Here is a 25919-nt window from a genome sequence, read left to right on the forward strand (position 1 = left end):
TGAATGAAATACCAAAATCTAAAATGATTTAGAAAGATTTGGTCTAATCTTGTGACCTATACCACTATTAATGCTATGGATCCATGTGCTTTTTAACAGCCTTCTTACCTTATCTAGCCACCATTGATGTATGTATATTCCTCGTGATGTCCTTCCACTTTCTTCATTATAATTCATATTACCTGTACTCATTCTTCCTAACAGATCACTTCATTCTTCTCTTTCCTTTCTATGGATTGCTACCTTTTTATAGAGGAGAGGCTGGAGTACCCCATTGATCTTGAGAGAGATTTTGTGAGGTGTTCTCAATTCTTGGCAGGGCCACCCATTCTGATAAAGTCAGAGGGAGGAAGCAAAGCGCAACTTAGTACAATGCCTCAACAATAAGTCAGCAAAAATTATTTGTGCGATATTAACGGTTGCAATTGCAGCTGAAGGATGCAGCAGTCGACAGAACTCTGATCATTAATGTTACCCTGCCACTGGTACCGGGTCTCTCACAGTATCTCTCTCTCTCACTCTCACACACACACACACAACGCTGATGGGGTGCCGGATCGAGAGATCTGGAAGTTCCTGGGTACAGACAACCAATAGGTGGTGGAGTTTGTTCCACTCTTGGAATAGGAACAGGAGAGCATTCAGCAGCTTACTTACAGAACAACCCTCTTCAGGATTCACTGTGCTCATCCCACTGGGGGAATAGGTTAGAAAAGGTGCCCTAAAATGTTTGTTCGGTCACCAACTTGGCTGGAAAACTGCATCCAGTGGGCTCCTCTACCTGCGGTCTGAAAACCAAAGTCAAACTTAAACTCAATCTTGGAACCTGGAATGTATGAACCCTCATGGACAATGAGCAAAACAATACTCCAGAGCAAAGAACTGAGGCACTTCAACATTTACTTCGCTGACCTGGAGGCAACTCAAAGAGAAGGTGAAGGTCAGCTGATGGAAAAAGGTGCTGTTTACACTTTCTTTGAGAGGAGAAGCAGAGGATCAACCCAGGAAGCATGAATTTGGATTTACTTTTAAGAACAAACTTGTCAATTGACTCTCAGAGGTCCCTGTTGGCATCCATGATCACCTCATGACTGTCTGCATACAATGTACCACAAACCAGCAGGCAACAGTTGTGATTGCCTCTGCTCCAAACCTTTATGTCACAGGTAGGGACACCATCACACAAACTGGCCAAAAGAACTACAGCAGAAACTGAAACACCTGATCAGTGGATCCAGACAATCTATACAATCGACACAGGAATTCTTGGACATCATCAGAAATATACACATAGACAAGGAAGAAACTATGGTCTCATTCGATGTAACGGCACTGTTCACCTCCATCGACAAAACACTAGCCAAAGAAACAATAGCCAACCTGCTGGACAGACATAACAGACAACAGGACGTTGAACCTATCAACAAAGACGGCATACTCAATCTACTGGACTTGTGCCTCACAACACACTTCACGTTCAATAACCAAATATACGAACAAATCAACGGAACACCCATGGGCTCCCCGATCTCTGGACTCATAGCAGAAGCAGTAATGCAAAGGTTAGAACAAACAGTCTTACCACAACTTCAACCCAAACTCTGGGTCAGATACGTGGATGACACCTTTGTAATAATTAAAAACACAGAAATAGAGAACACACACCAGATCATCAACGCCACACTCACAGGAATCCGATTCACTAGAGAGGAAGAAAAGGACAACCAACTCCCATTCCTAGACGTGATGGTACAGAGAACACCGAACGGAGAATTCACCACAAAGGTTTACAGGAAAGCCACACACACAGACCAAGTCCTAAACTATGAAAGCAACCACCCCAACACACACAAATGAAGTTGCATCAGGACACTATTCAAAAGGGCCACAACACACTGCAGCACACCAGAACTACAAAAAGAGGAAGAGGAACACCTATACAAATTATTCGCCAAAAACGGATACCCTCGCAATTTCATCAACAGATGCCTAAGGGAGAGACAACGGAACGGGGACATAGAACATAGAACATAGAACAATACAGCACAGAACAGGCCCTTCAGCCCACGATGTTGTGCCGAACTTCTAACCTAGATTAAGCACCCATCCATGTACCTATCCAAATGCCGCTTAAAGGTCGCCAATGATTCTGACATGCCGCAACCCAAAGGACTAGCCACACTACCATACATCAGGAGCATTTCTGAACTGACAGCCAGATTACTGCGACCACTAGGACTCATAACAGCACACAAACCAACAGCCACGCTCAGACAACAACTCACCAGAACAAAGGACCTGATACCCGACATGAGCAAAACTAATGTAGTGTACAAAATCCCATGCAAGGACTGCACAAAACACTACATAGGACAAACAGGAAGACAGCTAACGATCCGTATACATGAACACCAACTGGCCACGAAACAACACGACCAGCTATCCTTAGTAGCCACACACACAGACGACAAGCAACATGAATTCGACTGGGACAACACTACCATTATAGGGCAAGCCAAACAGAGAACAGCCAGGAAATTCCTAGAGGCATGGCACTCATCCACAGACTCTATCAACAAACACATCGACCTGGACCCAATATACCGGCCACTACAGCGGACAGCTCGAACTGACAACCGGAAGCGGCAGAGATAGGCCACTATAAATGCCGGAGGAAACAGCACAGAAGCGCTTCACAGGAGGCTCCCAAGCACTGAGGATGTCACCTAGACAGGGGACGAAACGTTTGCAAGACAAATTCCCAGCTCGGCGAACAGAACCACAACAACCAGCTGGTCATCTTCAACAAACTATTCTGCCAAAAAGACAAGTTCATGACTTCTTCAAAGCATTCATGATGAAAGCACTACCACATGGTCAATTATAAATCACACAACGCCAGGTTATAGTCCAACAGGTTTATTTGGAAGTACTAGCTTTTGGAGTGCTACCTGGTCAACAACACGTTCAATTATATCATCCGTCAATCCTAAGATCCAAAGGATGTCCTCATTACCAAAGCAATGACTAGTGCTGATGACTGCTGGTCAGACGACCAGTTATCTGCTCCTCAGTGTCTATCAAATGCCACTAGAAGCAGCTGAAGATAACAGAACAGTTCAGAAAAGGGGTTCTAAAAAGAGTTACTGGACCCAAAGCATTAGTTTTGCTTTCTCTCCACAGATGCTGCCAGACCTGCCAAGTTTTTCCAGCAATTGTTTTCATTTTTGTTCAGAAACAGGCACTGCATTGAGACATCAAAGCAGACCAATGTCTTTACCAAAGTCTCCAGAGAGTTTGTTTTAATGGAGTGGAGGAAATCTGGAAAGAGCTGAAGACAGCCATCATCTTTTGCTATGAAGAAACCAATGAACACAAGACCAGAAAACATTAAGACCACTTTGACGACAATGACCACATCATTAAAGACCTCATTGACAAGAAAACTCTCCGAGCCTGGCAAAACAACATCACCAGCAAGGCAAAGAAGAGAACTCATCAAACAGCAAAAGGTGGAGTTACAAAGAAAACAGAGGAAAATCAAGAACCAACGGTGGACTGAGAAAGCTAAGGAGCTGCAACTCATTGCTGACAAGCTCTACACTCTGGGTTTCTTCAGTGTCACCAAGTCGATGTATCCAACACCTGTGGCCTCAATCTGATGAGGTAAAAACAATGACTGCAGATGCTGGAAACCAGATTCTGGATTAGTGGTGCTGGAAGAGCAGTGCAGTACTGCTCCTCGGATGCTGCCTGAACTGCTGTGCTCTTCCAGCACCACTAATCCGCAATCTGATGAGGAGGAATCTTTTGAGAGACAGAGTAAACATCAACCTCCAATGGAGAGAACACTTCAAAGAGCCACAACACAAGTGTCAACAAGACAAATGTGAGGAAGTTCCCTAACTCTCCATTAAGATGATCTTGGACTCCCATCTAGTATAGCAGAAGCATCCATTAGACATTTGAAGAATGGATAAACCACATGCGTAGATGGGATTTCAGTAGAGATTTTCAAAATTGGAAGGGCAAAGCTCAATCATCTCTGTTAACTGTTCTAGGACAAAGAATGTTTTTTTAAAATTCTTCCTGCTGAAGTGCAAAACCTCACATTTTTTCTACATTTCAATCCATTTGCCACGTTTTTGCCCACTTGCTTGTCTAGATCCCTCTGCAGATTATTTGTCTCATCCATAAACTTGACAATAGTAATTTGCTTTCCCCATCTGAGTCATTCAAATATATTGTACATAATGATGGTCCCAGCACTGATCCCTGTGGCTCTCCACTAGTTACAGGTCGCCAGCCTAAACTGTCCACTTATCCCAATTCAATGAGTTCTATTTCGCTAATCAATCCTCTATCCATGCTAATTTATTATTTCCAATACTAAGGCTGTCATCTTATTAAGTAGCCTAACGTGTGGAACCTTATCAAATGCCTTCTGGATTCAGCAAGATGGCGGCGATTTTGTAGGACTGCTGTGGATAGTTCTGCCTAACAGTCAAGGCATACCAGTGTTTTTTGCCATTCCTGGCCAACTTACGTGGTGGAAATATTAGTTTAAAACCTTACAGAATACATATTTGTTAATATTTGAGAGTGGGAAGATGCCAAAGGGAAAAGGAGTAAGCAAACAGCAGCAGGGAGGACACTCCCCTGCAGCACCTACCAAACCAGAGACTGCAGCAGCAGCAGCCTCTCCTGAACCCCCGCCCCCGGGGACCTGACAGACTCTCAGGAATTGGCTGCGGTGATGGAGAGACTTAGCTTGAAAGTTGTGGCTGCGATTGAGGAAATCCGTGGGGAGATTCGTGCCCAGGTGCAACCTATTGCATCCATGTTGCAGAAGCACGAGCAGGAGATCCAGGTCCTCGGGGAGATGCTGGAGGTGGTGGAGAATCGAACTAAGGCCTCGGAAGCTGCAATGGAGTCCTCATCCAGTCGGATCGAGGTGCTGGAGTGAGACGTGTGGGCCTTGCAAAACCATATCGACAACCTCGAAAATCGAGGTTGGAGGATAAATCTCAGAATTGTCGGGCTCCCTGAAGGTTAGGGATTTCATCCAGAAGAAGAGTGCGAGCAGCAGCGGAGGTAAGTTGAACCCGAAAGACTGCAGCTAAGGTAAGGCAGTTTTTATTTTAAAATTACTTACCGATAGCGGACAGCGGTGTTTTCACTTTCACAGAAGGAGCGGGAGCAGCGGAGGATGTGACGAGGACCAGAGGGGCAACCGGGAAGGAAAGGGGAGGTTGAGGGAGTAATTGAGAGGAGTTACTGGGAGTTGGTTACTCCTAAGGCTCAGGACAAGGATAGATGGATTACAGTTAGGGGGAGGAAAGGAGACGGACAGACAATGCAGAGATCCCCTGTGGACATTCCCCTCGGCAATAAGTATACCGTTTTGGATACTGCTGGTGGAGATGACCTACCAGAGGAAAGCCATAGCAGTCAGTTCTCTGGTACTGAGCCTGACACTGTGGCAAAGAAGGGAAGGGGGCAGAATAGAAAAGTACTCGTGGTAGGGGACTCGATAGTTAGGGGAATCGACAGGAGATTTTGTGGTCAGGATCGGGATTCCCGGAAGGTATGTTGCCTCCCTGGTGCCAGGGTCCGGGACGTCTCCAATCGGGTGTATAAGGTTCTAAAAGGGGAGGGCAAACAGCCAGAAATCGTGTTACATATTGGCACCAATGATATAGCCAGGAAAAGGATTGAGGATATAAAGAGTGATTTCAGGGAGTTAGGATGGAAGCTGCAAAGCAGGTCGAACAGAGTAGTGTTCTCTAGTTTACTGCCGGTGTCACGAGGTAGCGAGGAACAGGGAGTGGGCGCAGCTTAACACGTGGCTGCACAGCTGTTGTAGGAGGGAGGGCTTCAGATATGTAGATAATTGGGATGTCTTCTGGGGAAGGTGGGACCTGTACAAGAAGGACGGGTTGCATCTGAACCGGAAGGGGATCAATGTCCTGGGTGGAAGGTTTGCTCGAATAGTTTGAGAGGGTTTAAACTAGTATGGCAGGGGGGTGGGAACCTGAGCTGTATACCGGAGGTGAGAGTTGATGCAGATGAGGCGATAGCAAGAGGTAGACCAGCTAGTGAGAAGGATTTTCCTGGGAAAGAACCAAGGGATCAGTTAAAGTGTGTTTGCTTTAACGCAAGGAGTATCAGGAATAAAAGTGATGAACTTAGAGCATGGATCAGTGACTGGTCCTATGATGTTGCGGCCATAACAGAGACATGGGTTTCTCAGGGGCAGGAATGGTTGCTGGATGTTCCAGGATTTACAGCATTTAAAAAGAATAGGGAGGGGGGTGGGGGGGGGGGAAAAAGAGGGGGTGTAGCACTACTAATCAGAGAGGGTATCACAGCTATAGAAGCTTCCATTGTCGAGGAAGATCTGCCTACCGAGTCAGTATGGGTGGAAATTAGGAACAGCAAGGGAGCAGTCACCTTGTTAGTGGTTTATTACAGGCCCCCCAATAGCAGCAAGGGAGATGGTAGAAAGCATAGGTCAGCAGATTTTGGAAAAGTGTGGACGTAGTAGGGTTGTTGTAATGGGTGACTTTAACTTTCCCAATATTGATTGGAACCTCCTTCGAGCTGAAGATTTGAATGGAGCTGTTTTTGTAAGGTGTGTTCAGGAGGGTTTCCTAACTCAGTACGTTGACAGGCCGATGAGGGGAGAGGCCATTCTAGACTTGGTGCTCGGAAACGAGCCGGGACAGGTATCAGATCTTGTGGTGGGAGAGCATTTTGGTGAGAGTGACCACAACTGCCTCACATTCTACATAGCTATGGAGAAGGAGAGGATTAGGCAAAATGGGAGGATATTTAATTTGGGAAGAGGAAACTATGATGCGATTAGACATGAATTAGGAAGCATGGATTGGGAACAATTGTTCCATGGTAAAGGCACTATAGACATGTAGAGACTGTTTAAGGAACATTTGTTGTGAGTGATGAATAAATATGTCCCTCTGAGACAGGCAAGAAGTGGTAAGATAAAGGAACCTTGGATGACGAGAGCAGTGGAGCTTCTCGTCAAAAGGAAAAAGGTAGCTTACATAAGGTGGAGGAAGCTAGGGTCAAGCTCAGCTCTAGAGGATTACAGGCAGGCGAGGAAGGAGCTCAAAAATGGTCTGAGGAGAGCCAGGAGGGGGCACGAGAAAGGCTTGGCAGAACGGATTAGGGAGAACACAAAGGCATTTTACACTTGGGTGAGGAATAAGAGAATGGTCAAAGAAAGAGTAGGGCCTATCAGGGATAGCATAGGGAATTTGTGTGTGGAGTCTGAGGAGGTAGGGGAAGCCCTAAATTAGTTTTTTGCTTCTGTCTTTACGAAAGAAACGAACATTGTAGTGAATGAAACCTTTGAAGAGCAGGTGTGCATGCTGAAATGGATAGAGATAGAGGAAGCTGATGTGCTGAAAATTTTGTCAAACATTAAGGTTGACAAGTCGCCAGGCCCGGACCAGATTTGTCCTCGGCTGCTTTGGGAAAAGAGAAATGCAATTGCTTCACCACTTGCGAAGATCTTTTCATCCGCGCTCTCCACTGGAGTCGTACCTGAGGACTGGAGAGAGGCAAATGTAATTCCTCTCTTCAAGAAAGGAAATAGGGAAATCCCCGGCAATTACAGACCAGTAAGTCTCACGTCTATCGTCGGCAAGGTGTTAGAAAGGATTCTGAGGAATAGGATTTATGACCACCTGGAAGAGCATGGCTTGATTAAATGCAGTCAACACGGCTTTATGAGGGGCAGGTCATGCCTAACAAACCTTATCGTGTTTTTTGAGGATGGGACTAGAAACGTTGATGAGGGTTGAGCTGTGGATGTGGTGTATATGGACTTCAGTAAGGCATTTGATAAGGTTCCCCATGGTAGGCTCATTCAGAAGGTCAGGAGGAATGGGATACAGGGGAACCTAGCTGCCTGGATACAGAATTGGCTGGCCAACAGAAGACAGAGTGGTATTAGAAGGAAAATATTCTGCCTGGAAGTCTGTGGTGAGTGGTGTTCCAAAGGGCTCTGTCCTTGGGCCTCTGTTTGCTACTTTTATTAATGACTTGGATGAGGGGATTGAAGGATGGGTCAGCAAGTTTGCAGACGACACAAAGGTTGGAGGTGTCGTTGACACTATAGAGGGCTGTTGTAGGCTGCAGCGGGACATTGACAAGATGCAGATGATGGGCTGAGGTGGCAGATGGAGTTCAACCTGGATAAATGCGAGGTAATGCATTTTGGAAGGTCGAATTTGAAAGCTGAGTACAGGATTAAGGATAGAATTCTTGGCAGTGTGGAGGAACAGAGGGATCTTGGTGTGCAGGTACATAGATCCCTTAAAATGGCCACCCAAATGGACAGGGTTGTTATGAAAGCATATGGTGTTTTGGCTTTCATTAACAGGGGGATTGAGTTGAAGAGACGTGAGATCTTGTTACAGCTCTATAAAACTTTGGTTCGACCGCACTGGGAATACTGCGTCCAGTTCTGGTCACCCTATTATAGGAAAGATGTGGATGCTTTGGAGAGGGTTCAGAGGAGGTTTATCAGGATGCTGCCTGGACTGGAGGGCTTATCTTATGAAGAGAGGTTGACTGAGCTTGGACTTTTTTCATTGGAGAAAAGGAGGAGAGGGGACCTAATTGAGGTATACAAGATAATGAGAGGCATAAATAGAGTCGATAGCCAGAGACTATTTCCCAGGGCAGAAATGGCTAACACGAGGGGTCATAGTTTTAAACTGGTTGGAGGAAAGTATAGAGGGGATGTCAGAGGCGGGTTCTTTACACAGAGAGTTGAGAGAGCATGGAATGCGTTGCCAGCAGCAGTTGTGGAAGCAAGGTCATTTAAGAGACTACTGGACATGCATATGGTCACAGACATTTGAGGGTGCATACATGAGGATCAGTGGTCGGCACAACATCGTGGGCTGATGGGCCTGTTCTGTGCTGTACTGTTCTATGTTCTAAGACTATGCTTCTCACTAAGCCCTATAAGCCCGATACAGAGAGGCTGTTGCTACATTCCACAAGTGCCCTCTATCGCCTGCTGGCAGGATATTAACCGGTTATGTGAGGTCTGGGAGCAAGAGCTGGGAGTGGAGATCTCTTCTGAAACATGGGAGAACATATAGGAGAATACTCGAAAAATCTTAATCTGTAACAGGACATGCACTACGCAGTTTAACGTTCTGCACAGGGCTCATCTGGCACCAGCCCTTCATCAGGAATAAAGGCAGTGAGCCTGAAGCGTGGAGAGATAAGCTAGAGGAGGGTGGGGGTGGGGAGAGAGTAGCATAGAGTACAATGGGTAAGTGGGGGAGGAGATGAAGGTGATAGGTCAAGGAGGAGAGGGTGGAGTGGATAGGTGGAAAAGGAGATAGGCAGGTCGAACAAGTCAAGGAGACAGTGCTGTGCTGGAAGTTTGAAACTAGGATGAGGTGGGGGAAGGGGAAATGAGGAAGCTGTTGAAGTCCACATTGATGCCCGGGGTTGAAGTGTTCCGAGGCGGAAGATGAGGCGTTCTTCCTCCAGGCGTCTGGTGGTGAGGGAGCGGCGGTGAAGGAGGCCCAGGACCTCCATGTCCTCGGCAGAGTGGGAGGGGTAGTTGAAATGTTGGGCCACCCTCTCCCACTCTGCTGAGGACATGGAGGTCCTGGGCCTCCTTCACCGCCGCTCCCTCACCACCAGACGCCTGGAGGAAGAACGCCTCATCTTCCGCCTCGGAACACTTCAACCCCAGGGCATCAATGTGGACTTCAACAGTTTCCTCATTTCCCCTTCCCCCACCTCATCCTAGTTTCAAACTTCCAGCACAGCACTGTCTCCTTGACTTGTCCGGACTTGTCCGACCTGCCTATCTCCTTTTCCACCTATCCACTCCACCCTCTCCTCCTTGACCTATCACCTTCATCTCCTCCCCCACTCACCCATTGTACTCTATGCTACTCTCTCCCCACCCCCACCCTCCTCTAGCTTATCTCTCCACGCTTCAGACTCACTGCCTTTATTCCTGATGAAGGGCTTTTGCCCGAAACGTCAGTTTCGAAGCTCGTTGGATGCTGCCTGAACTGCTGTGCTCTTCCAGCACCACTAATCCAGAATCTGGTTTCCAGCATCTGCAGTCATTGTTTTTACCTCCAGACTAACTGGTCTATAATTCTCCATTTTCTCTCTACCTCCTTTCTTAAAAAGTGGAGAACATTAGCCACTCTCTAATCTGCAGGAACTGATCTTGAATCTATAGAACATTGGAAAATGATCACCAATGCATCCACAATTTCTAGAGCCACCTCCTTCAGTACCCTGGGATGCAGACCATCAGGTCCCGGGGATTTATCAACCTTCAGACCTAACAGCTTTTCCAACACCGTTTCCTGCCTAATATAAATTCTTCAGTTCAGGTCCTTCAGCCACTATTACATCTGGGAGATTGCTCATGTCTTCCCCAGTGAAGAAAGATCTAAATTCAACTCTTCTGCCATTTCTTTGTTCCCCGTAACAAATTCAAGGGCCCAATTTTAGTCTTAAAGGCAGGATTCTTGGCAGTGTGGACGAACAGAGGGGTCTTGGGGTCCACGTCCATAGATCCCTCAAAAGGTGCCACCCAGGTTAATAGGGTTGTTAAGAAGGCATATGGTGTGTTGGCTTTCATTAGCAGGGGGATTGAGTTTAAGAGCGCGAGGATATGCTGCAACTCTATAAAGCTTCGGTTAGACCACACTTGGAATATTGTGTTCATTTCTGGTCGCCTTATTATAGGAAGGATGTGGAAGCTTCAGAGAGGAAGCAGAGGAGATTTATCATCGAACACAGAATATAGAACAATACAGCGCAGAACAGGCCCTTCAGCCCTCAATGTTGCGCCGACCTGTGAACTATTCGCAGCTCGTTCCCCTACACTGTCCCAAAATCATCCATGTGCTGATCTAAGGATTGTTTAAATCTCCCTAATGTGGCTGAGTTGACTACCTTAGCAGGTAGGGCATTCCACACCCTTACCACTCTCTGCGTAAAGAACCTGCCTCTGACATCTGTCTTAAATCTATCACCCCTCAATTTGTAGTTATGCCCTCTCGTACAAGCGGACATCATCATCCCAGGAAAAAGCCTTTCACTGTCTACCCTATCTAATCCTCTGATCATCTTGTATGTCTCTATCAAATCCCCCCTTAGCCTTCTTCTCTCCAAAGAGAACAGACCGAAGTCTCTCAGCCTTTCCTCATAAGATCTTCCCTCCAGATCAGGCAACATCCTGGTAAATCTCCTCTGCACCTTTTCCAATGCTTCCACATCCTTTCTGTAATGGGGCGACCAAAAATGCACACAATATTCCAAGTGTGGCCGCACCAGTGTTTTGTATAGTTGCAACATGATATTGCGGTTCCGAAACTCAATACTTCTACCAATGATACTTAACACACCTGGGTGGCAACTTTCAGAGATCTATGCACATGGTCTCCAAGATCCCTCTACACATCCACACTACCAAGAATCTTTCCATTGACCCACTAGTCTGCCTTCCTGTTATTCTTCCCAAAGTGCATCACCTCACATTTAGCTGCATTGAACTCCATTTGCCACCTCTCAACCTAATTCCGCAGTTTATCCAAGTCCCCCGCAACCTGTAACATTCTTCCAAACTGTCCACTACTCCACAGACTTTAGTGTCATCTGCAAATTTACTAATCCATCCATCTGTGCCTGCGTCCAAGTCATTTATAAAAATGACAGACAGCAGTGGCCCCAAAACAGATCCTTGTGGCACACCACTAGTAACCGGACTCCAGGCTGAATATTTTCCATCAACCACCATTCGCTGCCTTCTTTCAAAAAGCCAGTTTTGAATCCAAACTGCTAAATCACCCTCAATTCCAAACCTCTGCATTTTCTCCATCAGCCTCCCATGTAGAACCTTATCAAAGGCTTTACTGAAGACCATGTATACCACGTCAACTGCCCTACCCTCATCTACATGCTTGGTCAACTTCTCAAAAAACTCAATGAGGTTTGTGAGACACGACCTGCCCTTGATAAAACCATGTTAACTATCTGAAATCAAATTGTTGCTTGCTAGATGATTATAAATCTTATCTCTTATAATCCTTTCCAAAACTTTACCTACAACAGAAGTAAGGCTCACCAGTCTATAATTACCTGGGTCATCTTTGTTGCCTGTCTTGATCAAGGACACAACATTTGCAATCCTCCAGTCCTCAGGTACTAAACCTGTAGACGATGATGACTCAAATATCAAAGCCAAAGGCTCTATCTCCTCCCTAGCTTCCCAGAGAATCCTCGGATAAATCCCATGCGGCCCAGGACTTTCACTCCTTCTACAATTGATAACACCTGTGCATAACTAACCTCGATCCTTTCTAGTCTAATATCTCATACCACACTCTTCTCCTCTACAATATTCTCCTTTTCCTGAGTGAACACCGATGAGAAATGTTCATGTAGCACCTCTCCGATCTCTACAGGGTCCACACTCAACTTCCCACTTCTGTCTTTGACTGGCCCTATTCCTACCCTAATCATCCTTTTATTCCTCACATGGTAGGCTCATTCAGAAGGTCAGGAGGAATGGGATACAGGAGAACTTAGCTGTCTGGATACAGAATTGGCTGGCCAACAGAAGACAGAGTGGTATTAGAAGGAAAATATTCTGCCTGGAAGTCTGTGTTGAGTGGTGTTCCACAGGGCTCTGTCCTTGGGCCTCTATTGTTTGTAATTTGTATTAGTGACTTGGATGAGGGGATTGAAGGATGGGTCAGCAAGTTTGCAGACGACACAAAGGTTAGAGGTGTCGTTGACAGTATAGAGGGCTGTTGTAGGCTGCAGCGGGACATTGACAAGATGCAGAGATGGGCTGAGAGGTGGCAGATGGAGTTCAACCTGGATAAATGCGAGGTGATGCATTTTGGAAGGTCGAATTTGAAAGCTGAGTACAGGATTAAGGATAGGATTCTTGGCAGTGTGGAGGAACAGAGGGATCTTGGGGTGCAGGTACATAGATCCCTTAAAATGGCCACCCAAGTGGACAGGGTTGTTATGAAAGCATATGGTGTTTTGGCTTTCATTAACAGGGAGATTGAGTTTAAGAGTCTTAAGATTTTGTTACAGCTCTATAAAACTTTGGTTAGACCGCACTGGGAATACTGCATCCAGTTCTGGTCACCCTATTATAGGAAAGATGTGGATGCTTTGGAGAGGGTCAGATGAGGTTTACCAGGATGCTGCCTGGACTGGAGGGCTTATCTTATGAGGAGAGGTTGTCTGAGCTTGGACTTTTTTCATTGGAGAAAAGGAGGAAGAGAGGGGACCTAATTGAGGTATACAAGATAATGAGAGACATGGATAGAGTCGATAGCCAGAGACTATTTCCCAGGGCAGAAATGGCTAACATGAGGGGTCATAGTTTTAAGCTGGTTGGAGGAAAGTATAGAGGGGATGTCATAGGTGGGTTCTTTACACAGAGAGTTGAGAGAGCATGGAATGCGTTGCCAGCAGCAGTTGTGGAAGCAAGGTCATTGGGGACATTTAAGAGACTGCTGGACATGCATATGGTCACAGAAATTTGAGGGTGCATACATGAGGATCAATGGTCGGCACAACATCATGCGCTGAAGGGCCTGTTCTGTGCTGTCCTGTGCTATGTTCTATACCTATAGAAAGCTTTAGGGTTCTCCTTTATTCTATTTGCTAAAGACTGTTCGTGTCCTCTCTTTGCTCTTCTTAACTCTCTCTTTCAATCCTTCCCAGCTGATCTGTAACGCTCCATCGCCTCATCTGTACCATCTTGCCTCATCAACACATAAGCCTCCTTCTTCTTAACAAGAGATGTAATTTCTGCAGTAAATCACCGTTCCCCTACCTTATCACTTCCTCCCTGCCTGACAGGGACATACCTATCAAGGAGACGCAATATCTGTTCCTTAAACCAGCTCCACATTTCGATTGTCTGCATCCCATGCATTTTGCTACCCCATTCTATGCATCCTAATTCTTGCCTAATCGCATTATAATTGCCTTTGCCCCATCGATAACTCTTGACCTGGGGCAATGTACCTATCCCTTTCCATCGCTAAACTAAACGTATCTGAATTATGGTCACTCTCTCCAAAGTGCTCACCTCCAACTAAATCAAACACCTGGCCTTGTTCGTTACCAAGCACCAGATCTAGTGTGGCCTCCCCTCTTGTCGGTCCTTCGACATACTGTGTCAGGAAACCCTCCTGTACACATTGGACAAAAACTGATTCAACTGACGTAGTAGAGCTATAATATTTCCAATCAATGTTGGGGAAGTTAAAGTCCCCCATAATGACCACCCTGTTCCTTTCACTCCTACTCAGAATAATTTTGCTAATCCTCTCTTCCACCTCCCTGGAACTCTGTGGAGGCCTATAAAAAAACTCCAAGCAGTCTGACCTCTCCTCTCCTGTTTCTAACCTTAGCCCACACTACTCAGTAGATGAGTCCTCATCAAAAGTTCTTTCAACCACCGTTGTACTATCCTTGACTAACAAGGCCACACCTCCCCTTCTTTTACCGCCTTGCCCGTTCTTAATGAAAGATCTAAACTCTGGAACCTGCAACATCCATTCCTCACCCTGCTCTATCCATGTCTCCGAAGTGGCCACAACATCGAAGTCCCAGGTACCTATCCATGCTACAAGCTCACCTACCTTATTCCGGATACTTCTGGCGTTGAAGTACACACACTTCAAATCAGTTTGCTGTCTGCCAGCACATTCCTGTGACCCTAAAATCCTGTCCCTGTCCTCCCTACTCTCATCCCCCTGTGCACTGCAACTACACTTCAGGTTCCCATCCCTCTGCTGAGTTAGTTTAAACCCTCCCGAATAGCACCAGCAAATTTCCCCCCAGGATATTAGTACCCCTCTGGTTCAAGTGAAGACCGTCCTGTCTGTACAAGTCCCACCTTCCCCAGAATGAGCCCCAATTATCCAAAAACCTGAAACCCTCCCTCCTGCACCATCCTTGCAGCCACGTGTTCAACTGATAAATCTCCCTATTCCTTGCCTCACTATCATGTGGCACAGGTAACAAACCAGAGATAACAACTGTGTGTGTGCTAGCTCTCAGCTTCCACCCTAGCCCCCCGAAATCCTGCCTTCCATCCCTATCCCTCCTTCTACCTATGTCGTTGGTACCTACATGGACAACAACTTGAGGCTGGTCACCCTCTCCCTTCAGGGCTCCAAAGATACAATCTGAGACATCACAGACCCTGGCACCTGGGAGGCAACACATCAACCATGAGTCTCGTTCATTCCCAACAAACTTTCTATCGGAGCCTCTAACATGATGTTGCCTGGACTGGAGGACATTTCTGATGAAGAAAAGTTCAGGGAGCTCGGGCTTTTCACATTGGAGTGAAGGAGGATGAGATGTGACTTGATAGAGGTGTACAAGATGATGAGAGGAATAGATAGCCAGAGACTTTTTTCCCAGGGCAGGAATGTCTATCATGAGGGGTCATAATTTTAAGGTGATTGGAGGTGGTTTTAGGAGAGATGTCAAAGGAAGGTTCTTTTCACAGAGAGTGGTGTGTGTGTGAAATGCACTGCCAGCAGTGGGAGTAGTCAGATACATTTTTGGAGGCTTTATAAGAGAAGGATTTACGCAAAGTCAGATACATTAGGGACATTTAAACAACTCTTAGATAGTCACATGGATGATAGTAAAGTGACGGATATGTGGGTGAGTTTGATCTTAAAAGCAGAATAAAAGGTAGGCAAAACATTGCGGGTTGAACGGCCTGTACTGTGCTATGTTCTCTTGCACACTATTTCCACACACATTTCTTTCACAATAAATAATCTTCAAATGCCCTCTTGAATGTTTCAATTAAACCTTACTCCCCTATGCTTGCAGGTAGTATATTCCATACCTTAACTACTCACTGTGTGAAAAAGGTTTTAATCTTACCATCATGGCTTCTTTTGCAGCTCACTTTTTAAAATTCTACTCCCTCTTGTTCTTTATCCTTTTTCAAATGGGACCAGTTTCTCCATATTTACTCCGTACAGCCTACTGATGATTTTGAAAATCTTTTCTTTCTATTTATTTCCAGGATGAGGGTGTTGCTGACTAGGCCAGCATTTATTGCCCATCCCTAATTGGCCAGAGGGGAGTTAAGAATCAACTGTATTGCCGTGGGTCTGGACTTTCATGTGGGCCAGACTAGGAAAGGATAGCAGTTTCCCTCCCTAAAGAGCATCAGATCTCCTCTCAGCTGCCATCACTCCAAGGAGAACAGTCCTAACTTCTGCAATCTGTTTTCATAAACTCTCTCATTCCTGGAACCATTCTTATTAATTGTTTCTGCACTTTCTTCGATGCACTGATAGTTTTCCTACAATGTGGCATCTACAACTGTCTAAAACAGATGGTATAAATACAGAATAAATGATGGCTTTCCCCTTAGATTCGTATTCTTGCAAGTTATCATGATGAGTGCAAGACCAAAAGACATTTTATCAAAGTTTTTATCAGCAATACTTGATACTTCCATCAATTGAAATGATATTATCAAGAAAAGCACTGGCCTAAATAGCAATAGAATTCAGCTGACTACGCAGGATATCTAAGCTTCAGGAAACCAATGTGTAATTAATTAAATTGTCTGAAATAAACTTATATTTTATCAAAAACATTAAAAATAGCTCAGCTAGTCAGGCATGAGATTACTTTTGTTTTCTATTTTAATCATTTACCATACACCTGTGTGATATGTTTCATATTCGAGATGAAAGACTTTGGAGTTGGAGGTAAGTGTCCTAAGAACATATCGAATTGGGCGAAAGTATGTGAAGAACAAAATGGCCACTGATGAAAAGAAAAACTCTTATCAGTTCAGTGTAGATATTTAACTACTTGAAAAAGTGACTGAAGTAACATCTCTAGGTTATATTTCTTGAGCAAGCTGTGTCTGAAAGACTTCAAAACCAGCTGAAAGAGGTTAGTGGCTTGACCATATGAGCCAGAACATCAGAACTCTGTAACATTCTATACTTTACCCTTTTGCTTTCAAGCATATTCCATTTGCCTCTGTTATTTTGAAAAAGCCAGTGTCTGCAAAAAAACAAGTTTTTCTCTCTCCTGAGGGGAAAGAGAGAAAATGTATTCTTTTTCCATTTATTCCTAAAACGTGGGGGCTGTATCAGCATTTATTACCTGACTTCAGTTGCCCCAGAGAATGGTTAAACGGAATTCTCAAACCACAGTTGTCTATGTGCTGTCAGTGCACCACAAAACCTTTAGGAAGAAGGTCGTCAGATTTTGACCCAGGTACCACTGCAGGAATGTCAATATATTTTCAAGTTAGGATGGTGAAGGGCTTGGACGGGAAATTGCAGGTGGCAGCACCTGCTGCCCTTGTCCTTCTAGATGGAAGGCACTTTCTAAGCAGCACTGTTGATATTTATGGGTTGATCAACCTTTGTACTTCTGCGTTACCAGCTGTGCATAAGAATCAATCTTCTTTAAATATGTTTTGTTTCAAAGTTTGGGAGAAGATTTGTAGCTCAGGTGCTCGTTGTTGTGGTTCTGTTCGCCGAGCTGGGAATTTGTGTTGCAGACATTTCGTCCCCTGTCTAGATGACATCCTCAGTGCTTGGGAGCACTTCTGTGAAGCTTCACAGGAGGCTCCCAAGCACTGAGGATGTCATCTAGACAGGGACAAAACGTCTGCAACACAAATTCCCAACTGGGCAAACAGAACCACAACAATGTTTTGTTTCAATAATAAACACATCATGCTGCCTGAATTACAGGGCATGAGCTAGAAAAACTCAGGTTGTTTTCTCCTGAGCAGTGGAGGCTAGGGGGAGTCATACTGAAAGTCCATAAAATTATAAGGTGCATAGATAGGGTTGATAGTCAGTATCTTTTTCTGAGAATTGATATATCTAATACTAGGGGGCAAGCATTTAAGGTGGTGGTGGTTTTGGGGAGGGGGGGGAGAGAAAGAGGGAGGGAGCGGGGAAGATGTGAGGGGCAATGGAGTTCAGTGGAGATATGGGGGCAAATTGTCTACACATAGTGTGGTAGAGGTCATTGTGAAGGCAGATATAATGGGGCATTAAAGTGACTAGTGAGTTTTGAGAAGATTTGTAGCGGTTTTGTATGTAGGTTTGCTCGCTGAAATGGAAGGTTTGTTTTCAGATGTTTCGTCACCATACTAGGTACCATCAGTGAATCTTCAAATGAAGCACTGGTGTATATGTTTGAGTTTCCTATGGTTGGTGACATCATGCCTTATGGTGATGTCATTACCTGTTCTTTTGCTCTCTCTTCTCCTCACCTCCCCTCCCCGCCCGCCCCCCCAGGATAAACGGGATCCAAGTCAGTGTGTTTGTTGATAGAGTTCTGGTTGGAATGTTATGCTTCTACATTGGACACCCAGATACACAAACATCAACTAGCCACAAAATGACATGACCCACTCTCACTAATATGCTTATAAACAGATGAGGAAGGACACCATTTCGACTGGGACAACACATCCATCCCAGGACAAGCCAAACAGAGACACGCACGAGAATTCCTAGAAGCATGGCATTTCAACCAGAACTCTGTCAACAAATACATTGACTTGATACATAGAAAGCAGGCTACACCATCAGTGCTTCATTCGGAGGATCATTGAAGATGTTACCTAGTCTACTGACGAAACGTCTGAAAACAAACCTTCCAGCTCAGCGAGCAAACCTACATCCATTTAACTGACTTTTAGATAAGCACATGAATATGCAAAGAACGGAGGGCTATGGACCAAGGGAAGACAGAAGGAATCAGTTTAATTTGGCACCATGTTCATCACAACATTGTGGGCCAAGGCACCTGTTCCTGTACTGTACTGTTCTATTCTATATTCTAATTGAACAGATATTTTTCATCTGTCGTCATTGCAGAGAATTCAATTACCATCTCAGAAATCATTGAGAAACAGAATTTGGAAGGAAGCAAGGAGCTAAAAACAATGATGTGTTCCCTGATACTTTGTTTATAAATTTTTTCTCTCTTCAAAAATATTTTTTTCCAATAATTTTCTTTTACAATTTTACGTTTGTTAGGTGTGTAATACTCTTTATTTAAAATTTAATTCAGAGATTTCACTGTAACTGCGCATGCTCCAGGGTTCCAGAAAAAGCAACTGGGAAAAGCTACACCATCACAATTTTGTAAGATCTCTGTAGTTCTGTTCCTTTTATGAATTTCCAATTTTAATCATGTCACCACAAGCAGCCTCACCCTCACTTGCTTGGGCCCCACGCTCTTGAATTCCTTTCTTTCACCTCTCTACCTCGCTTTTCTCCTTTGGGACGTTCCTTACTTTGACCAAGTTTTTGATCATCTTATTGAATAATTTCCTCTGTGGCTTGGCATCATACTAAAAATTACAGATTGGTTGCAGTACAGAGTTTGGTCATGACTGTACTAGCTCTACAAATAGACTCCACCACCAGGGATATATTTCCCTACTCACCCCTATCCGCTTTCTGCAAGACCATTTCCTCCATGACTCCCTTGTCAGGTCCATGCCACCACAACTCACCTTTCCCTGCCACCGCAGGAATTGCAAAACCTGTGCCCACACCTCCATCCAAGGCACCAAAGGAGCCTTCCACATCCAAAGTTTCACCTGCAACTCCACATGTTATTTATTGTATCCATTGCTCCCGATATTGGTCTCCTCTACATTGGGGAAACAGGACGCCTACTTGCAGAGCGCTTCAGAGAACATCTCCAGGACAGCCACACCAACCAACCCCATCGCCCTGTGGCCAAAGTCCCCCTCCTACTCTGCCAGGTACATGCAGATTCTGGGCCTTCTCAATCACCACACCCTAACCACCCAACACCAGGAGGAAGAACACCTCATCTTCTGCCTTGGGACCCTCCAACCACACGGCATCACTGTGGACTTCACTAATTTCCTCAATTCTCCTCCCCCCACCTTGACCCAGTTCCAACCTTCCAACTCAGCACCGGTCTCATGATCTTTCCTACCTATCCATCTTCCTTCCCACCTATCTGCTCTATCCTCCCTTCTGACCTATCAACATTACCCCCACCTCCATCTACCTATCAGACTCTCAGCTGCCTTCACCCCAGACCCACCCCCCTCCCATTTATCTCACCCCCACCTCGGCTCAATTTTCATTCCTGATGAAGAGCTCTTGCCTGAAATATCGATTCTTCTGCTCCTCGGATGCTGCCTGACCTGATGTGTTTTTCAAGCACTAAATTCTCAATACCGATGTCATATTCATACCACCATTGAGACCAGTAAAATGATGGGTTTCACGCCTGACTCAGTTCATTTGCTGCTGAGAAAACTGAATGGGGAGGGTGAATGTGTGGAAGACTTATGAAAAATTCATATGATGCCCATCCCTAATTGTCCTGGCAAAGGGAGCAGTGAGCGGATTACTTCAACTGTGGTAGTCCTTGGGATGAACGGACACCCTAGTTAGGAAGGCAGTTCCTGGATTTTGACAAACAACACTTAATGAACTACGATATTGAATGGCTTGAGGTACATGAGAAGACTGAGTAGACAATAGGAGCAGGAGTAGGCCATTCAGCCCATCACCATTCATGATCATCATGGCTGATCATCCATAATCAGTATCCTGTTCCTGCCTTATCCCCATAACCCTTGATTCCACCATCTTTAAGAGCTCTATCCATCTCTTTCTTGAAAGCAACCAGAGACTTGGCCTCCACTGCCTTCTAGGGCACAGCATTCCATACACCCACCACTCTCTGGGTGAAGAAGTTTCTCCTCAACTCTGTTCTAAGTGGCCTACTCCTTATTTTAAAACAGTGTCCTCTGGTTCTGGACTCACCCAGCAGCAGAAACATGCTTCCTGCCTCCAGAATGTTCAATCCTTTAATAATTTTATACATCTCAATCAGATCCCCTCTCATCCTTTTAAACTCAAAGTCTATACAAGCCCAGTCACTCCAATCTTTCAGAGTAAGATAGTCCTGCCATTCCAGGAATTGACCTTGTGAACCTATGCAGCACTCCCTCAATAGCTAGAATGTCCTTCCTCAAATTTGGAAACTAAAACTGCACACAATACTCCAGGTGTGGTCTCACCAGGGCCCTGTACAGCTGCAGAAGGACCTCTTTGCTCCTATATTCAATTCCTTTTGTTATGAAGACCAACATGCCATTAGCGTTCTTCACTGTCTGCTGTACCTTCATGCTTGCTTTCATTGACTGATGTACAAGAACACCTAGATCTCGTTGTACTTCCCCTTTACCTAACTTGACTCCATTTAGATCATAAAGAGAAAGTGAGGACTGCAGATGCTGGAGATCAGAGCTGAAAATGTGTTGCTGCAAAAGCGCAGCAGGTCAGGCAGCATCCAAGGAGCAGGAGAATCGACGTTTCGGGCATGAGCCCTTCTTCAGGAATCTCTTCCCACCAAAGCGGATAACCACACATTTATTCACATCAAACTGCATCTGCTATGCAGCTATCCACTCATCTAGCCTATCTAGGTCACCCTATATTCTCATAACATCCTCCTCACATTTCACCTACCACCCAGCTTTGTGTCATCAGCAAATGTGCTAATATTACTTTTAATGCTTTCATCTAACTCATTAAAGTATATTGTAAACAGTTGCAGTCCCAGCACCGAACCTTCCGAAAGGGACCCGTTTATCACTACACTTTGCGTCCTGTCAGCCAGACAATTTTCAAACCAAGTCAGTAACTTGCCCCCAATACCACATGCCCTAATTTTGCTCACTAATCTCCTATGTGGGACCTTATCAAAGGCTTTCTGAAAGTCCAGGTACTCTACATTCACTGGTTCTCCCTTGTCCATCTTCATAGTTACATCCTCAAAAATTTCCAGAAGATTAGTCAAGCACGATTTCCCCTTCATAAATCAGTGTTGACTCTGACCTATCCTGTTACTGCTATCCAAATTAGTTGTAATTTCATCTTTTATAATTGACTCCAGCATCTTTCTCACCACTGACGTCAGGCTAACCGGTCTATAATTCCCTGTTTTCTCTCTCCCTCACTTCTTGAAAATTGGAACAACATTAGCCACTCTCCAATCCACAGGAACTGGTCCTGAATCGATAGAACATTTGAAAATGATTACCAATGCGTCCACGATTTCTAGAGCCACCTCCTTAAGTACCCTGGGATGCAGACCATCAGGTCCCGGGGACTTATCAACTTTCAGACCCAACAGTCTATCCAACACCATTTCCTGTCTAATATAAATTCCCTTCAGTTCATCCTTCAGGTCCTTCAGCCACTATTACAGTGACTTCCCCAGTGAAGACAGATCCAAAGTACCAATTCAACTCTTCTGCAATTTCCTTGTTCCCCATAATAAATGCACCCGTTTCTGTCTTCAAGGGCCCAATTTTAGTCTTAACCATTTTTTTTTCTTTTCACATAATTAAAGAAGCTTTTATTGTCCTCCTTTATATTGTTAGCCAGTTTGCCTTGTTACCTAATTTTTTCTGTGTATTGCCTTTTTAGTTATTCTCTGTTGCTCTGTAAAAGTTTCCCAGTCCTCCGGCTTCCTGCTCATCTTTGCTATGTTATACTTCTCTTTTATCTTTATACAGTCCTTTACTTCCCTCGTCAGCCATGGCCACCCCTGCCTCCCCTTAGGATCTTTCTTCCTCTTTGGAATGAACTGATCCTGAATATTCTGCATTATATCCAGAAATACGTGCCATTGTTGTTCCACTAGGGTAATGAACCATTGAACTTTGGCCAGCTCCTCTAAAATTTATCATATTATGGTCACTACCTCCTAATGGCTCCTTTATTTCGAGGTCCCTGATCAAATGCGGTTCGTTGCACAACACAAGATCCAGAATTGCCTTCTCTCTGGTAGGCTCCAGTACAAGCTGCTCTAAGAATCCATCTCAGAGGCATTTTACCAACTCCCTTTCTTGGGGTCCAGTACCATTCTGATTCTCCCAGTCAACCTGCATGTTGAAATCCCCCTTAGCAGCTACAGTAATACTTTTGTGACAGGCCAATTTCAACTCCTTGATGATGGTGAATGAGGTGTCAATCATACAGGCTCCTTTGTGATGCTGTTGAGCTTAAGTATTATTGGAGCTGCATTCATCCAGGAAAATGGGGAGTATTTCATCACACTCCGGACTCATGTCTTGAAGATAATAGGCATGTTTTGGGGAGTCATAGAATTATAAAGATCCACAGCATAGAAATAAGGCTCTTCAGCCTATCATGTCCACACCAGTCAAAGACAACACTTAATTAGTCTAATCCCACTGCTCGGAGAAAGTGAGGACTGCAGATGCTGGAGATCAGAGCTGAAAAATGTGTTGCTGGAAAATTGCAGCAGGTCAAGCAGCATCCAAAGAGCAGGAGAATCGACGTTTCGGGCATAAGCCCTTCTTCAGGGCACACGCCTAACTACGCCTCCACGCCTAACCCCACCCCCACACCAGGTCCTAGCTCCCAGCCCTGCCGTATTTTCACCATCCCTCCAGACCTCCCCCTCTCGGAGGATGAAAAATCAGTCCTCAGCAGAGGCCTCACCTTCATCCCCCTACGCTCCCGGATCTACAAGTTCAACACGCGGCGAGACATCAAACAATTCTTCCGCCTCCTTCGCCTCCGCGCCTACTTCTTCAACCAGGATTCTCGCCCATCCTCTGATGACCCCTTCTGCCGCCTCCAACACACCCCACCCACCTGGACACCCTGTGCTGGCCTCTTGCCTGCCCTCGATCTCTTCATAGCCAAGTGCCGCCGCGACATTAACTGCCTCAACCTGTCCACCCCCTTACCCACTCCAACCTCTCACCCTCACAACGTGCAGCCCTCCACTCCCTCCGCTCCAACCCCAACCTCACTATCAAACCAGAAGACAGGGGAGGCACGGTGGTAGTTTGGCGCACCGACCTTTACATCGCTGAGGCTAAATGCCAGCTTGCGGACACCACCTCCTACTGCCCCTTGACCATGACTCCACCTCCCACCACCAAACTATCATCTCCCAGACTATCCATAACCTCATCACCTCAGGGGATCTCCCATCCACTGCCTCCAACCTCATAGTCCCACAACCCCTCACCTTCCGTTTCTACCTCCTGCCCAAAACCCACAAACCGGAGTGCCCCGGCCGACCCATTGTCTCAGGCTGCTCCTGCCCCACCAAACTCATCTCTGCACACCTCGACACTGTCTTGTCCCCCTTAGTCCAAGACCTCCCCACCTACATTCGGGATACCAACCCTCCACCTCCTCCATGATTTTCGCTTCCCCGGTCCCCAACACCTTATCTTCACCATGGACATCCAGTCCCTATACACCTCCATCCCCCATCACAAAGGACTCAAAGCCCTCCGCTTCTTCCTTTCCTGCCGACCCAACCAGTACCCTTCCACTGACACCCTCCTTCGACTGACTGAACTGGTCCTCACTCTGAACAACTTCTTTTTCCAATCCTCCCACTTCCTCCAAACCAAAGGAGTAGCCATGGGCACCCGCATGGGCCCCAGCTATGCCTGCCTCTTTGTAGGATATGTGGAACAGTCATCTTCCGCAGCTACACTGGCACCACCCCCCACCTTTTCCTCCGCTACACTGATGACTGTATCGGCGCTACCTCGTACTCCCACGAGGTTGAACAATTCATCCATTTTACTAACACCTTCCACCCAGACCTCAAATTTACCTGGACCGTCTCAGACTCCTCCCTCCCCTTCCTAGACCTCTCCATTTCTATCTCGGGCGACCGACTCAACACGGACATTTACTATAAGCCGACCAACTCCCACAGCTACCTAGATTACACCTCTTCCCACCCTGCCCCCTGTAAAAACGCCATCCCATATTCCCAATTCCTTCGCCTCCGCCGCATCTGCTCCCAGGAGGACCAATTCCAATACCAAACAACCCAGATGGCCTCCTTCTTCATTATCCCACTGCTCATCTGCCATCCTTACTTAGTCTGGCCTGCATGTGACTCCAGCCCACAGGTGACTCTTAACTCAACCAGTTTCTCTCACTTATTCTATTGAGTCCAGTTTTTCTATAGTTCCTTGACGCAAAACTTGGTTAAATGCTACTCTGACACAGAAGCAGTCACTGCCAAATCCCTTCTAGATTCACTTTTCGTTCATTACTGCAATACTATTAGAGGGTCAGTACTGAGGGAGTCCTGCACTATCACAGGGTCAGTATTGAGGGTGTGTTGCACTGCTGCAGGGTCAATACTGAGGGAGAGCTATGCTTGTGAATGTATTAGTATTGAAAATGAGCAGTGTGCCTGTATTGGGTAGCACTGCACTTCACTGGGTCAATGCTGAGGAAGTGTTGGGTTGTATGTAGTCTGAAACTAAACTGCATTGAGTAGATACTGCTCCCAGACTGTTATTGATAATGCCCATTAATTTCATTCATAAAAACATAGAAAATAGGTGGAGTAGGCCATCCAGCCTTTCAAGCCTGCAGTACCATTCAATATGATCATAGCTGATCATGCAATTTCAGTATTCCATTCTCATACCCATCCAATTTCTGCCCATACCCCTTGACGCCTTTACCCTCAAGGGCCACATCCAGCTCCCTCTTGAATATATCTAATGAACTGGCCCCAACAGGTTCCTGTGGGAGAGAATTCCACCGGGTTCACAACTCTCTGACTGAAGAAATTCTTCCTCATCTCAGTTCTGAATAGCGAACTCCTTATTCTTAGGTTGTGATCCATAGTTCTGGACTTTCCTAACATCAGGAACATTCTTCCTGCATCTAATCTGTTCAATCCCATCAGGGTTTTATATGCTCCCATGAGATCCCCTTTCACTCTGAAGTCCAGCAAGTATAAGCCCAGTCAATCCAATCTTTCCT

The 25919-nt window shown here is 45.5% G+C and overlaps 1 protein-coding gene across 3 annotated transcripts in view; it reads right to left on the reverse strand.

The window, feature by feature from the left end:
- smarcal1 (SWI/SNF related, matrix associated, actin dependent regulator of chromatin, subfamily a-like 1) overlaps nt 1-25919 on the reverse strand; it is a 164880-nt gene that overhangs the window by 36030 nt on the left and 102931 nt on the right. The window lies entirely within an intron of this gene.

This window comes from Chiloscyllium punctatum, chromosome 10, assembly GCF_047496795.1.
Source record: "Chiloscyllium punctatum isolate Juve2018m chromosome 10, sChiPun1.3, whole genome shotgun sequence".
NCBI lineage: Eukaryota > Metazoa > Chordata > Chondrichthyes > Orectolobiformes > Hemiscylliidae > Chiloscyllium > Chiloscyllium punctatum.